Below are 13993 nucleotides of genomic sequence, written 5' to 3'. Positions count from 1 at the left end.
GGGTGTCTATTCGGGCATCGCTATCCCAGTGACTCTGTGCTAGCTGAGTGAAGTAGCGTCGAACATTTGGCGCATAGTGTGTGAGGGCACGATCGTTAAACCAAGGGCGGTCTGGTCAGTAAATCAGAAGTTACATTTGGAAGCTCAGAGGTGAACTACACTTGCTCACAGCCTGAGGACGAGTGGATGTTTCTCCTCATGGTATCAGCCCCCAGCGCGCACGGAAAAAAGGAAAAAGAAAACGCTTCAGCGTGACGCTGAAGCGGCAACCAAGCAGCGAGTCCTGACTGACTGCGCGTCCGCCAGCTGGCTGAAGTCAAGCAGCGCACTCACCGCGGGTCCTCCTGATAACGGAGAAGACTCGTTTCTGGGGGCACACACCGGTGGGTACGGCGGACTGACTGCACGGATCTACGTTTCTCAGAGGGGCAGGTTCAAGAAGCCACAGCCCAGCCGGCAGTATACATTTTCTCACAGGAACTAGGCTGAGGGAATCCCTCAGCACAGGAAGTTCCCGCCGGCCGAGGGAAAGCAGCAGTTCAATTGGAGAGTGACAGTAGACCTGTAGAGGCAGAAAGTGGACTGCACACCCCTGGGTGCAGTGTGAATGTTTTGCTTTTGTCATGAAATTGTGTCTCACACTAAGGAGAAAAAGTGAAAGTGTTTAATATTTGCATGTGGATTCTCCTCAGTAGTAAAAGTGGAAGAGTTAAGCTAATATTGATGGTAGTAGTTCTGTTAGAAAATTCATTTATCAATAGATTGTGAAGTTTTATGGCCATGGCAGGAGCAGGAATGAGCCAACCACCCCCATTCCTCAATGAGTTAGGTGAACCAGTTATTCCCTGGAGAAGGTGGGAAGGAATATTTAAATCATACCTAATAGCAATTGGTGGTAGCAACTACACTAACATACGCAAACAACACATATTGCTACATAATTTAGGTACACATGGAAGGAAAATATATGAGGACATTACTGGAAGATTGATTGAAGATGAGGAAGAGGTGGTGGAGGAAGGAGTCAACGTTTATGAAAGCACCCTGAGAGAATTAGCAGCTCATTTTAAGGAGAAAATAAACGTAGTGATGGAAAGGCATAAGTTCTTCAAGAGAGTTCAGAAGAGGGAAGAGAAAGTGAGCAATTATATAGCAGTGTTGAGAGGGTTGTCAGCCACATGCGAGTTTGGTCAGCTCACGGACTCTTTAATAAGAGACCAACTCGTGAGGTGCACTAATGACACAAAGATACAAGAGGAATTACTTACTAAAAACCCCAATCTGGAAGAGGCAATAAACATAGCTAAGGGCCTAGAACACACAGCACGCTGCATGAGAGAAATGAAGGTTTCAGAGGGCTTTAACAGAGAGAGGGCTGAAGGAAAATCTAGTACAGAGAGCGAAACAGTGTGCAAAGTAGGTGAAAAGGGTAAAGAGCTTACTCGCAGCAAGCCCAGTTCGTCAGTGTGCTACAAATGTGGAAGTCCCAACCACTTAGCCAATAACTGGAAATGTCCTGCCAGGAATGTACAGTGCCGAAAGTGCAACCGGTGGGGCCATTTTTCTAAAGTGTGTAAGGCCCCGGGGAAGGCGGTACATGTTATTGAGGAGACACCCCAGGAAGAGGAAAGGGAAAAGTCTTACGTGTTTCAAGTGGGGGATGAGGACAATAATGATGATGTGTATCCAAAATGTGATGTTTTACTTGATGGGGTCAAATTTTGTATGTTTGCAGATTCATGCTCCCCATATACTCTAGTAGATAAGAAAGTGTTTGAAGACAATTTTGCCAATCACCCTGTAAAATTGCTACCACCTGATATCAGTCCCAAAGGTTACAACAAAGGGAAAATTCCACTGGAGGGCATGGCGATCATGAGAATTTCTTTTAAGGATAGGCACACGGTGGGGAAGATATATGTTTCTACTAGAGGCTCGACCTTATTGAGTTGGAGACATCAGAAGCAGTTGGGGATTATACTTGACCCAAACAATAGAGAGCAGGTGTTGTTGATTGAACCAGAAGGAATATCCGAGGACCTCACCAGTGAGTTCAGAGAAGTGTTCAGCGATAGATTGGGTGTATTCAAGAACTACATGCACAAGATAGTGTTAAAGGAGGGGGCGGTGCCAGTAGTGCACAAAACCAGGTCCATACCTTTACGCATGAGGGAGCCCCTCCAGCAAGAACTCAAGAGATTAGTCAGTGAAGGGGTCATCACAGAAATTGAGAGTTCTGCATGGCTAGCACCGATTGTCATCATGGCCAAGGATAAAGGGAACAGCATAAGACTCTGTGTAGACCTAAGAGACTTGAATGCAAACATCCTTGTTGACAGGTTTCCTCTTCCCAGGATAGGGGAGATGCTGAGCACAATAAAGGGTGCCAAGTATTTCAGTGTGCTGGATCTATCATCGGCCTATTATCAAATCAAACTCCACCCTGACTCCCAAATCCTCACTGCATTCACCACCCCGTTTGGAAACTTCAAGTTCCAGAGAATGCCATTCGGATTGGCATCAGCTGCAGCTGCCTTCCAAAGGGTTATGCAACATGCATTGAAAGATTGCAGGAACACCGTCTGTTTTCAAGACGACATACTTATCTATGGAAGTGGGGAAGAAGAACACAACGAAATGGCTAGAAGAGTTTTGGAAAAATTGAAAGAGGTAGGCTTCACCACGAAACCTTCCAAATGCAAACTGGGAGTAAGCTCGGTAGACTACCTGGGACATACATTATCCGAGGACGGCATCAAGCCAAAACTTGACTTAGTGAGGGCAGTGGAGGATGCCCCAACTCCCAAGAGCAAGGAGGACATATTGTCGTTTCTAGGCCTTGCTGAATATATGGCAAAGTTTATCAAGGACTTCGCGATGGTTTCACAGCCTTTGAGAGACCTCACAAAGAAGGACAGTGTGTTTGAATGGGGCAAGGAACAAGAGATGTCCATGAAGAGTATCAAGAAAGCCATCATCGAAGCTCCGTATATAGGGAAGTTTGATCCCAATGGTGTAACCATCATCTCCACAGACGCGAGCAACAGAGGCATAGGTGCGACTCTGGCGCAGAAAGAAGGTAGCAAGATAAACGTGATAGCCTTCGCATCTAGAACACTCACCTTGTCAGAGAAGAATTACTCAACCATTGAGAAGGAGGCTCTAGCAGTGTATTGGGCTATACGCCATTACAAATTTTTCATTTGGGGTACCACGTTTGAAGTACAGACGGACCACAAACCGTTGGTTGCCCTGTTCACCAAAAAGGACATGGAAAGCATGACGCCCAGGATAGCCAAATGGGCAGTAGGCTTACAAGCCTATAACTTCTCTGTTTCATACATTCCGGGGCAACAAAACAGAGTTGCAGACTTCTTGTCGAGAGCACCCACCGAAGGAGATGAAGAAGAAGAGGAGAAGAATAGTTCTATCCTGGAGGTGCGAATGGCGGCGGTAGAAAAAGAGTCCTGGGAAACACAAACGGAACGAGATGAAGATTTGAAGAAGGTGAGGAGGTATATCTTGGCAGGATGGCCAAAGAAATGCAAGGATGTGGAGAAAGAGATCCAGCCATTTTGGAATGTGAGAGAGGAGTTATCGGTGGAAGGGGATCTTGTGCTGAAATCAGGAAAATTAGTCCCTCCAGAAGCCCTAAGGAACCAAGTAGTTGAACTGGCCCACGAAGGACATCTTGGGAGAAGCTTGTGCAAGGCCCGACTTCGTGCAGACTACTGGTTTCCAACTATGGACAGAGAGATGGAGGATAAGGTGCGTGATTGTTACGCATGCGCCTTGAGCGATAAAACCAAAATCACAAGAAAAGCACCACTGGCACCAGTGGAAGTTCCAGAAGTGCCGTGGAGCAAGTTAGGATTTGACATTGCAGGTCCCATCCATGGCAGAGGTCCGCAAGACTGTTATTTATTGGTCCTAGTGGACTACTTCTCGAGCTGGATAACCTGCAAGTCAGTACACAGCGTGAGCACAAAGGTGATTGTTGAGTTCCTAAAAGAGGCGTTCACCCAAGAAGGCATACCCTCAACTTTGGTCACCGACAACGGCGTCCAACTGGTGTCAGAAGAAATGAAGGATTTCCTCAAAGACTGCTCGGTGAATCACATTCGAACGCCACTGTATTGTCCAAAGGCCAACGGAAAAGTGGAGAGAGTCAACCGGATGCTGAAGGAATGCGTACAGTTGGCCAACCGTGCAGGAGAGAACATGGAGGAAGCCATAAGGGACATGCTGTGGGCGTACCACACCACGCCCAAGTCCACCACTGGAAACACGCCTTTTGAGTTACTGAGAGGAAGAAAAGCAGGCACCAAACTCACTCCAGGATGGATGGGGAGAAAACAGACAACGGAAATCGAGCATGGAGAAGTCAAGAGAAAGATAGAAGCCAGCCAACGTAAATACAAGGAGTGGTATGACAAAAAGTGGGGAGTAAAGGAGAGAAAATTTCAGGAAGGTCAAGGAGTCTATGTAAAGAAACCTGAGAGACTATGGAGTGGGGGCGACAAGTTCTATGCCTCCAAGACCATCCGCAGGCCCAATAGAAATTCGGTGGTCCTGGAAGATGGGAGGTTATGGAGCCATGATCGAGTGGTTCCAGCAGAAAGGAGAGAACAGGGGACAGGAATAAGAAGGGCAGGAAGTAACGAGGTAGGAGAGAACATAAGGCAAGACAGAAGGAGTGATAGACTCAGAACATCTCCCCAGTGGCACAGGCAGTACATAATGAGATAGACACACATGCAGGCTCAGACTTTCATTCGCTTTTTGTATGGTTTCCTTAATGTTTTCCAATTTCCCTTAAGGGGGATGATGTGTTGTAACTTGTAACATGGGTTCACCCAAACCCTCTCCCGGTTTTCCCCCCTCCTCCATGTAGAATGTTGGTATCTCCCCAAGTGACAGCTGGGCGCTCGCTGTGGAATGTTGACACAGTGACCCGAGCCATGAGTTTGACAAGCTGACGGCAGTCTATGATGTTTCACCAGTAAATAAAGAACTTAGTTTAAAGACATTTGTGTCACGCTTTACTACACACAGTTATGCCACAAGTCACAATGTAGTACATAGGCATGAGAAACAAAGGTACCAAGGCATGGAGAGGAAAGAAATATTACACTGGTGTTAGTGGGAGACACCACTGTCTCAGTGGTAGAGGGAAAAAAAAGTCTGTAATCATCATTATTGCAATAACATCTTAAGGTTTTGCTGTGTTTATTTTTTTTCACGTTTATGTCTGTATTTATAAATAACCAATAAGTGTGTGCATGCACTTGGGTCCCAAACCTCAAGGTAGGCTAAAGCCAGACCTACTGGCTGAATATTGCGGTTCATCGCACACGTCTGCATGTTGTCACAGCTGTTACGATCATGTACACACGTTAATACTAATCAATTTACCGACCTGAGTAGGATGGACCTCAGAGCCGACCGAGCCGGAACGCCAACTCGTGACCTACAAAACCAGTACATATTTTAACTCGCAGAGCCAGCCCGTCGGCTTTCAAAGACACAATCCCGAAAAGCAAATTCGATTTTTTCGCGATACAAAAGATACAGCTGGAAGCATCTCCATAAAGCCGAATTAATTTACTTTAAATATTTATACAGCGCGCTCTTGTGCAGGGGAATGTCTCTGGGCGCTTCTCCTACATATCACAAGACCAGCGTCACGTGGCCCGTGTTGGCAGCTTTATATAGTCATTAAAAAGGCTAGCCGGGGGCCGTGCTGGCATTTCCAATTTAATGAGCCCTGGGGTCTCTAAAATGGCGCGAGACTCTTTCACCTGCGACATCTGCTGAGCAGGATGGGTTCCGTAGCACCGGGGACCCCAGCAGAAGGTCACGCCTCCCCTGATGGATGCAGGGTTCCCATAGGCTGCAGGCGGGGGCGGCGCACGAACACGGTGAGAAGGAGTGCAGTGCAAACAGAGGGGCTCGTGAATAGGCATGTATGTATGCTGTCGGTGGAAAGAGCTCTCGGCGGGGACTTCATTACTCGGATTTACAAGCAGCTCTGAGCAGCGCGGATAACAGCAGATGCACAACGAGCCTTTATCCTGGAGAGCAAGCTTCTAGCTTTCAGCATCTGCCGCCGCCTGTGTGCGACACGCACGCCCTCCTTCGAGACTGGCCAAACCCCGCACAAATATCTCGGGTCCAACGCAAACCACGGAACAGGCTGGGCCTAGTGTGCACGTTTAATTATTTGATTTCCCTGGGTGTGTATTAAGATGTCAACATTGTGACATTGCGCCCACACATATGTACAGTAAAACATTTTTCCTGGTTAGAAAAAAAAATGTGCCGCTGCATCAGGATGTCAGCTTTGAGAACACTAGCAAGTGGAAAATCGACTCATGTAAATCCCTGTGTCATCCAACGCAACTGTTTGTATGAGTGTATCCTTAAGCTTCCATGCAGTGCTTGCATTGAACTTCATGAGGAACTACTTAGCAACTACAGCTCCCTTTGTCCTCTCCTGCCAGCTCCCCTCAACTTGTTGAACGCTGCACGTGTTAGCAGATTAAACACAGACCTATTGGCTTTGCACCTCTTCTTTATTCAAGTGTTGGGAATGCGAAGATTCTGGATTTTGTTAATTTTTATGTTTTTGTACTTTAGGGGTATATATTTTGGAACAATTTATTCGGTGGTTGGTGTAATACGAATATGTAAAAAATGCAAATCTGCATGTTCGATTAGATCATTTTTTCCCCACTTGTGGGTTCCTTGGTGATTTTTTGGGGGCTACGGAGAAGGATTGGTAGGGGAAGAGGGACAGATGTTGTAGGTTTCTTCTGCAACTGGTATTTGGACTTCGAAGCGCACCAATTTTTTTGCCCAAAAAGTTAGCAGGATGTACCAGAGTGCCTATGGTCACCCAGGACCATCCCATAAATCAGGGACATTAGGAAGTTCTGTGGTACTGCAGCACAGCTCATTTATTAGATGCAGATCTTGACGATGCAGGACTGCATTTATTACAAATGTACTGACAAATTTTCAACAAATTTATAATGCAAACTGTAGTGCTATCCTAAGACAATTCACATTATTTTGACATGTAGTGTATTAAAATAGGACGAGTCATTTCCACCCAGATAAGCAGGTGTGGTCTTTAATTGCACGAGTCAATCCCAGCTCCACAGACCTAGGCTCTGGTCAGCTGCTCTGAAGCAGCATCTTTTGATGAACTTCTCAGTGTGAAGCCGAAAGGCTACTTCAAGAACCCTCTGTATCTGCAGCGGCTGAAGCTGTGAACCTTTCACATGGTGGGGCCTTCTTGGAACAGAATGACGACTCTTGGAGCTCTGGTTCATCGCACAGATGATTGACTTTTAATTTCTACAAGGAGACAGGGAGGACAACAGCCTGAGAGGCGACTCTTGACAGCTTTTACACCTCTTGGACTTCTCACTCTGTGCCATCTTCCAACTAACCACTCAGAGACTGTCGCTCTAGGGTGCAAACGGTACCCAGTGGAGAATTCTGTAGGATTTTTGCAGAGGGGAGTTTCTGAAAGATAATTTACTGCACCAGTCCCAAATTATTTCTGTATCACAGCATTCACATAACTCGATTTTGTTTTGCCCTTGGACATTTTCCAGATGGGTGGGAACCCTTGGGGTCAGCTTTTGAAGGCAGATGGCTGCTGCTGGCACCTCTCCTACTTTTTCCCAGCTCCCCCAGGTTCACTGTAACTGGCACATCTTTATGACAAATCAAGTTAAGATAAAAAGCAAATGCAATGAAACACTGGTTTGAATATTTTTGTTGGGGCTGCTTCTGGCTTTCAGGCAAACCCTGGCAATGGCTGAAGGGGCCTGACCCAAGGGAGCAGTGGTGGAAGGGGGAATAACCCAAAACCCCACTCTGTGCATGTTTTTGGTGCGGATGGCAGAGAGCTATTGCGGCCTGTAATCAAACCTGACATAAGTTCGTTTAACAGCAATCCACAATAAATAAGCAACGGAAAACACAAGAAATAATAACACTCGGGTTCTTAGAAAAAATACATTGATGGAGAAGTGATTATGAAGAATCCCTAATAAACAAAATGCATTTTAATATTACATTGACAGTTCTGATGAAACGATTATAACAAATACTACATGTGAAAAAGTCCATGGCAGCCAACCCACCCGGACACCATTGCTAAGCTTCACACAGGCAGTATCTCAAAGTCGAATCCTAAATAAAGCAAAAGACTTTACCCTGACACTCACAAAAGCCCTCGTCCTAGTCCCAATACACCTGCTTTTAAAATAAAAAACAATTCAAAAGCAAGGGTTCACTTCCTGTTCTAGACAATCACTACCTCTGCTGGTTTCCTACCAGCAACCACCAGCCTGACAACAACAATGCGTTACCCTGCAACCAACCAATACACAGAAATTATCTGTGGCACATCAGTGCCATGTTTTAAAACTCGGTTTATCTGAAAGTACATTGTTTGTTTCTATGGCGACCTGCGCACACTACAAGAGTGTCACACTTAGGGAGAAGACCAGCAGCATTTGTGTTCCTGATCCCGGGTTATCTGTAGCAAGTCACAAAATGGCATTCCATGAACAGCCTCTTCCGGGGTCAATCATGTTCTTTCATGCTTTCGTTCTCCGTGCCTGTGGGTATGTACACCCTCTATATACCTACCTTAAAAATAGATGCCATGCAGAGCAAGTAACGTTTCGGTCAGCGCTAGAAAGACAAGATTACTTCTTCACATGCAAGAATTGGTGGCGCTGTGGACCACCAAACCCTGGAGATGGCCTCCTCCTGGTGGTTACTCCTACATGAAGCTAGTACCGTTTAGGTCCCGACAGGTATCGCTCTTAAGAGGATATCTGGATTTAAGCTTCTCTGGCCCAGATAGGTACCCGCTGTTAATTGGATGTGCGGCGAGCTCATCTGCCCTGGATCGTAAAGAACCAACCATGGCTGTACTGATAGTACAAGCAAGGAGTTGCCATCTCCAGGTGAATAGGCTCATGGGCATGCAGAAGATGGTGGAGGAGGCCCTTTTCATCCCGGAAGTGCCTAGTCCCAAGTCTCTGTAGGGCAGCATGCCCACTAGTTGTTTATTTAGGTGAGGTACCGTAATGGTCTTGGATATCAATCGCAGGGTGACTTTGGAGGCCTGCAGGGCTGGCCAGGGTTCGATGACATTACACCCCGGTTTGTATCTATCTGTTACACACAAGGGCTTCAGACTACTTGTAACAAGTGCTACTACAGGGAAGCTTGGTTGCGTTTGTAGGTCTTTTTGACAAACATCTATCTGGGGTTGTATTACTTGATTAAATTATTAATTTATCCATGGGCTCTGTAGACTTCACTGTCACGTTGTGTGTTTGTTTTTAAAACACGTTTTTATTGCAGGAATAATTATATTTATAGTATTGAATTGGTGCAGACAGATGAGGTCATCCAGTTCTAGAGAGAGTGGAGAGCCCTAAAGTAACCCACGTGTTAGAAACAAAAGTCGGGGAAACAAATGCCACGAAGGGATGGGACACAAGTATTGACTGGTCGAGGGAACTCGGGAGGGAACAGTTTCCTTCCATTACTATCCCTCGGTACAAATGGGAACACAGAAAATTCATGCCTCCCACCTTGCCCTACAGTGGTACAAAGCAAGCAAGCCGGACCACCAGGCTAAACACTTCCCATCTTGAGCCGATACCTAATCAATCAATCAGGTCATTTATAGAGCGCACTACTCACCCGTAGGGTCTCAAGGCGCTAGGTGGGGGGGGGGGGGGGTGCCGTTACTGCTCGAACAGCCAGGTCTTGAGCTTCTTCCTGAAGGAGAGGTGGTCTTGGGTCAGGCGCAGGTCGGTCGGGAGTGAGTTCCAGGTCTTGGCGGCCAGGTAGGAGAAGGACCTTCCTCCTGTTGTCGCTCTTCGGATGCGGGGGACGGCGGCGAGGGCGTGGCTGGTTGATCTGAGGAGGCGCTTGGGAGTGTAGAAGTTGATCCGGTTGTTGAGGTAGCTCGGGCCTTGGTCGTGTAGGGCTTTGTGCGCGTGGGTGAGGAGACGGAAGGCGATTCTCTTGTTGACCGGGAGCCAATGCAGATCTCTCAGGTGTCCGGAGATGTGGCTGCGTCGGGGGATGTCGAGGATGAGTCTGGCCGAGGCGTTCTGGATCCGCTGGAGTCTCTTCTGGAGCTTGGCGGTGGTTCCGGCGTAGAGGGCGTTGCCGTAGTCCAGTCGGCTGGTGACGAGGGCCTGGGTGACCGTCTTCCTCGTCTCGGTGGGGATCCACCGGAAGATCTTACGTAGCATGCGCAGGATGTTGACGCATGACGAGGAGACGGCGTTGACTTGTCTGGTCATGGAGAGGGAGGAGTCCAGGATGAAGCCCAGGTTGCGTGCGTGGTCCGTCGGTTTGGGTGCGGTGCCCAGGGCGGGGGGCCACCAGGAGTCGTCCCAGGCGGAGGGCGAGGAGCCCAGGATGAGGACCTCCGTCTTGTCTGAGTTCAGTTTCAGGCGGCTGGTCGTCATCCATTCGGCTACATCTCTCATCCCTTCGTGCAGGTTGGCTCTGGCGGTTGCGGGGTCGTTGGTCAGGGAGAGGATCAGCTGGGTGTCGTCGGCGTAGGAGATTATGTTGAGGTTGTGTTGGCGTGCGATGGCCGCGAGGGGGCTCATGTAGACGTTGAAGAGGGTGGGGCTCAGTGAGGATCCTTGAGGGACGCCGCAGATGACTTTGGTGGCCTCTGACTTGTACGGTGGTAGGCGGACTCTCTGTGTTCTTCCGTCGAGGAAGGAGGTGATCCATTCCAGTGCCTTATCCTGGATTCCGATGTTGCCGAGGCGCTGTACTAGGGTGCGGTGGCAGACAGTGTCGAAAGCCGCGGAGAGGTCCAGGAGGATGAGGGCCGCTGTTTCTCCGTTGTCCATCAGGGTTCGAATGTCATCGGTGGCAGCGATGAGGGCGGTCTCGGTGCTGTGGTTCGCTCGGAAGCCAGACTGTGAGGGGTCGAGGGATCCATTCGTCTCGAGGAAGGCGGCCAGCTGTTTGTTGACGGTCTTCTCGATGACTTTGGCCGGGAACGGGAGGAGCGAGATGGGACGGTAGTTCTTGAGGTCGGTGGGGTCTGCTGTGGGTTTCTTGAGAAGAGCGCTGAGTTCAGTAAGATGTGGCACATTATCCCCACCGTGGGATGGCAAGCGCCCTGCCCATTGGGACTTCTAGGAAAGAGGACCCTTATACGTTGACTCTTTCTAATTTGATCCATCCTTGCCTGGCATGAACAGGCAGCGTACGGCTTCATAGTGACATGAAATGCCAGCGGCTGCCCACCAGGGCCTTGGTGTTTTTCTGCAACAACTAGGAAGTGTTTGTTGGAGAGAATGATAAACATATCAAACATGATGCCAGCCCGACTCTGCACTTTTTCCTAATCCTCAATTAAATTTCTTTTTAAATATTTGCTATTTTTTTGTTCTCATCTTAAGGCATTCAATGTACCATAATACACAAGAAAAGAGTGCTGCTATGGCATTTATTCATTTTGGTCTCTTTATCCACCATTCTCCTCCAACCAGATTCCCCTCACAGTCTACTTTTTGTCAGTGCTCGGTCAATATTCACCCACTTCACTACCGGTCCCACCTTCTCCCTCATACCAACATTAACTTACCATTTGAAACAGGGAAATCAGACGGGTATCTGTGAACCTCCTCCAACTCGCGTGGAAGGGATCAATATAAATAACAACCATGACCTGCCACAGGTTACAAGTATTTTCTTGGGCTTTCCCTCAACATGCCTCAGAAAAAGCAAGAGCCTCCACCCACCTTGCCCCCAGACAAGTATTATTAGAAGCTAAAATGAGTGCCGAATCACAGTCCAAATAGCACAATAATTGCGGTAAAAAAAGAATAAACAAAATGTAAACAATGTGTAGAGAGGCTACTTGCTATTTTATATTGTTCCAACTGAGTCTTTACCAATCCGAATCATCACCTAGAAGTCTGCCATCAAGAGGCATACAGTATGCCACTGCATACCTGCTTGGTATGGGCTGGCTGCCCTGTGCCGCAACCAACCAGCACCGTCGGAGGCAGCCCGGCTTGTTATCGACCAGTGTCCTTGGTGATGGGGAAACTAGCTCCTGGATCCAAGAGGTGCCCGTCTGTCATTTTGTACGGTTTCATACATCCATCATGAGAAGCTACCGCCATAAGGATGACCGTCAGTGTTTCTAGACTTTCATCGAAATTCTTACAGTCCTACCTGTGAATATATGTAAGGCCTTAGGTAAAACACTAGTCTATCTATACATGAATATGTGAACTAAAAGGCACACTATCATAATGTGTAAACCAGAAGCAAAATATTACTATATAGAATTAGCATAATGTAGCAATAATAATTAGCATTATCAAAAAATTATGGGGATCTTAGGCTATAAGAGCATGGTGTTCAGGTGCATGGTGGGCGCAAACGTAAATGTGTAAAGAAACAACATTGTCTGGCTTTCACCTTTTTGAACCCCCCCACATGGTTTCTGCAATGAGCCCTCTGCGTTTGTTCTGCCTCAGTGATGTTCTCTGCCCGGACCAAGCTTGCGACTGCATATTATTCCCGTGTAAGGCCGAGTTAGCGCTCGCGGCCTAATGCGGTGTGACAGGACTGCGCAGCACCATTCCGGAAGAATGAGCTTTGTGTCGGAGGCATGTCGGATGTCAGAGCAGCTTGAGGAAGCCCCCAGGAATACTAGGGCAACTGTTCCAGACTGAGCTCAGGCGGTGCATCCTACGAGCACTCTTCCAGAATACCCACTGCGCGTCTAGGGTGGCTCGTTAGCAAAAGTGAGTGGACGACAGACTGAGTGGAGGACAGTACTACACCTTGCCACACAAGTTTTTCCATGGCGAGCATGGCCAAAGTCAAACTAAAAGCAAATCGTACTGGCTTTCCCAAGGCCCTGATCCCCACTGGGAACAAATTAAGTCTTACTAACATTCAGAAAGTCATGATGTGCTCCGCGTGGCATCACAAAGTCAAAGGATCTTACAGGACAGGTGAATACATGTAGGTATCGATATGTCTTTCCATACAACACAACTGGCACTTCAAATGCCTAACTAAATATATACGCATACCTCATACTGGGGTATACGTGCCAAAGCTATATATATGAAAACTTACAGCTCGCCCAATGTGTTTTACAATGTAGGTATCTTTCACCCTTTGAAATTAAGTTGGCTGTTGCAGCAGTTTCTGTCTAAATGTATCCCACATTTAACCACCTCCTTTTTAGGTCTCGCCTGTCAATGCGCATGCGCATTGAGCTTGCGAGACTATGGGGGCTTAAACAGACTTTAACCAACTTGCAAGGAATCGATGGCGATTCCTTGCAGTGCCCGTGAAATTCAAGCTCAATGCGCATGCGCATTGACATTAAAAGTGCGTGCACATGCCCCCAGCCGCCTGCCTTGCATGTCTTTTCCCTCAGCCGCACTCCTCCCACACCCCCGCTCCGCCCCCTCCCCTGCCTGCCGTGTCGCATTTCTTCAGGGCACCTCCCCTCATCAGTTCCCCAGCAGCATCTGTTCCCCAGCCTGCCGAGAGCAGCTCTTCCTGCTCCGCCCTCTCCCCACTCTCTCTCCCCTCACGACGCTCCTCCCGCTCCGCCCCCTCCCCACTCTCTCCCAGCACACCTCCCCTTTCAGCATACAGCACGGAATTCAGGCATCAGCTGGACATGCGGAAAATTTCAGTGCGGCTTCTTTGGTTGCAAGTCGCCTCCAGCACAGCCCCTGCCCGATAGCTTTCAGTCTCTCCTACCCATCTGTTGGCGGAAGCCTCTGCTCTCCACACCGATTCCTCTCACAGAACGGGGCATGTTTCCGAGGGCGCCCATAACAAGGATGCTCCGCCAGCAGCTCTTCCCCTCCCCACTCTCTCTCCCAGCACACCTCCCCCTCGCTCCGCCCCCTGCCTCCCCAGCCGCCAGCATTCCACA

At 48.2% G+C, this 13993-nt stretch overlaps 1 protein-coding gene across 4 annotated transcripts in view; it reads right to left on the bottom strand.

Annotated features, from left to right (window-relative positions):
• Positions 1 to 13993, bottom strand: part of MTSS1 (MTSS I-BAR domain containing 1) — a 500273-nt gene that overhangs the window by 267398 nt on the left and 218882 nt on the right. The window lies entirely within an intron of this gene.

This window comes from Lissotriton helveticus, chromosome 4_1, assembly GCF_964261635.1.
Source record: "Lissotriton helveticus chromosome 4_1, aLisHel1.1, whole genome shotgun sequence".
NCBI classification, from domain to species: domain Eukaryota; kingdom Metazoa; phylum Chordata; class Amphibia; order Caudata; family Salamandridae; genus Lissotriton; species Lissotriton helveticus.
The sequence above is the reverse complement of the archived record's forward strand: the minus strand, read 5'-3'. Positions and strand labels throughout refer to the sequence as shown.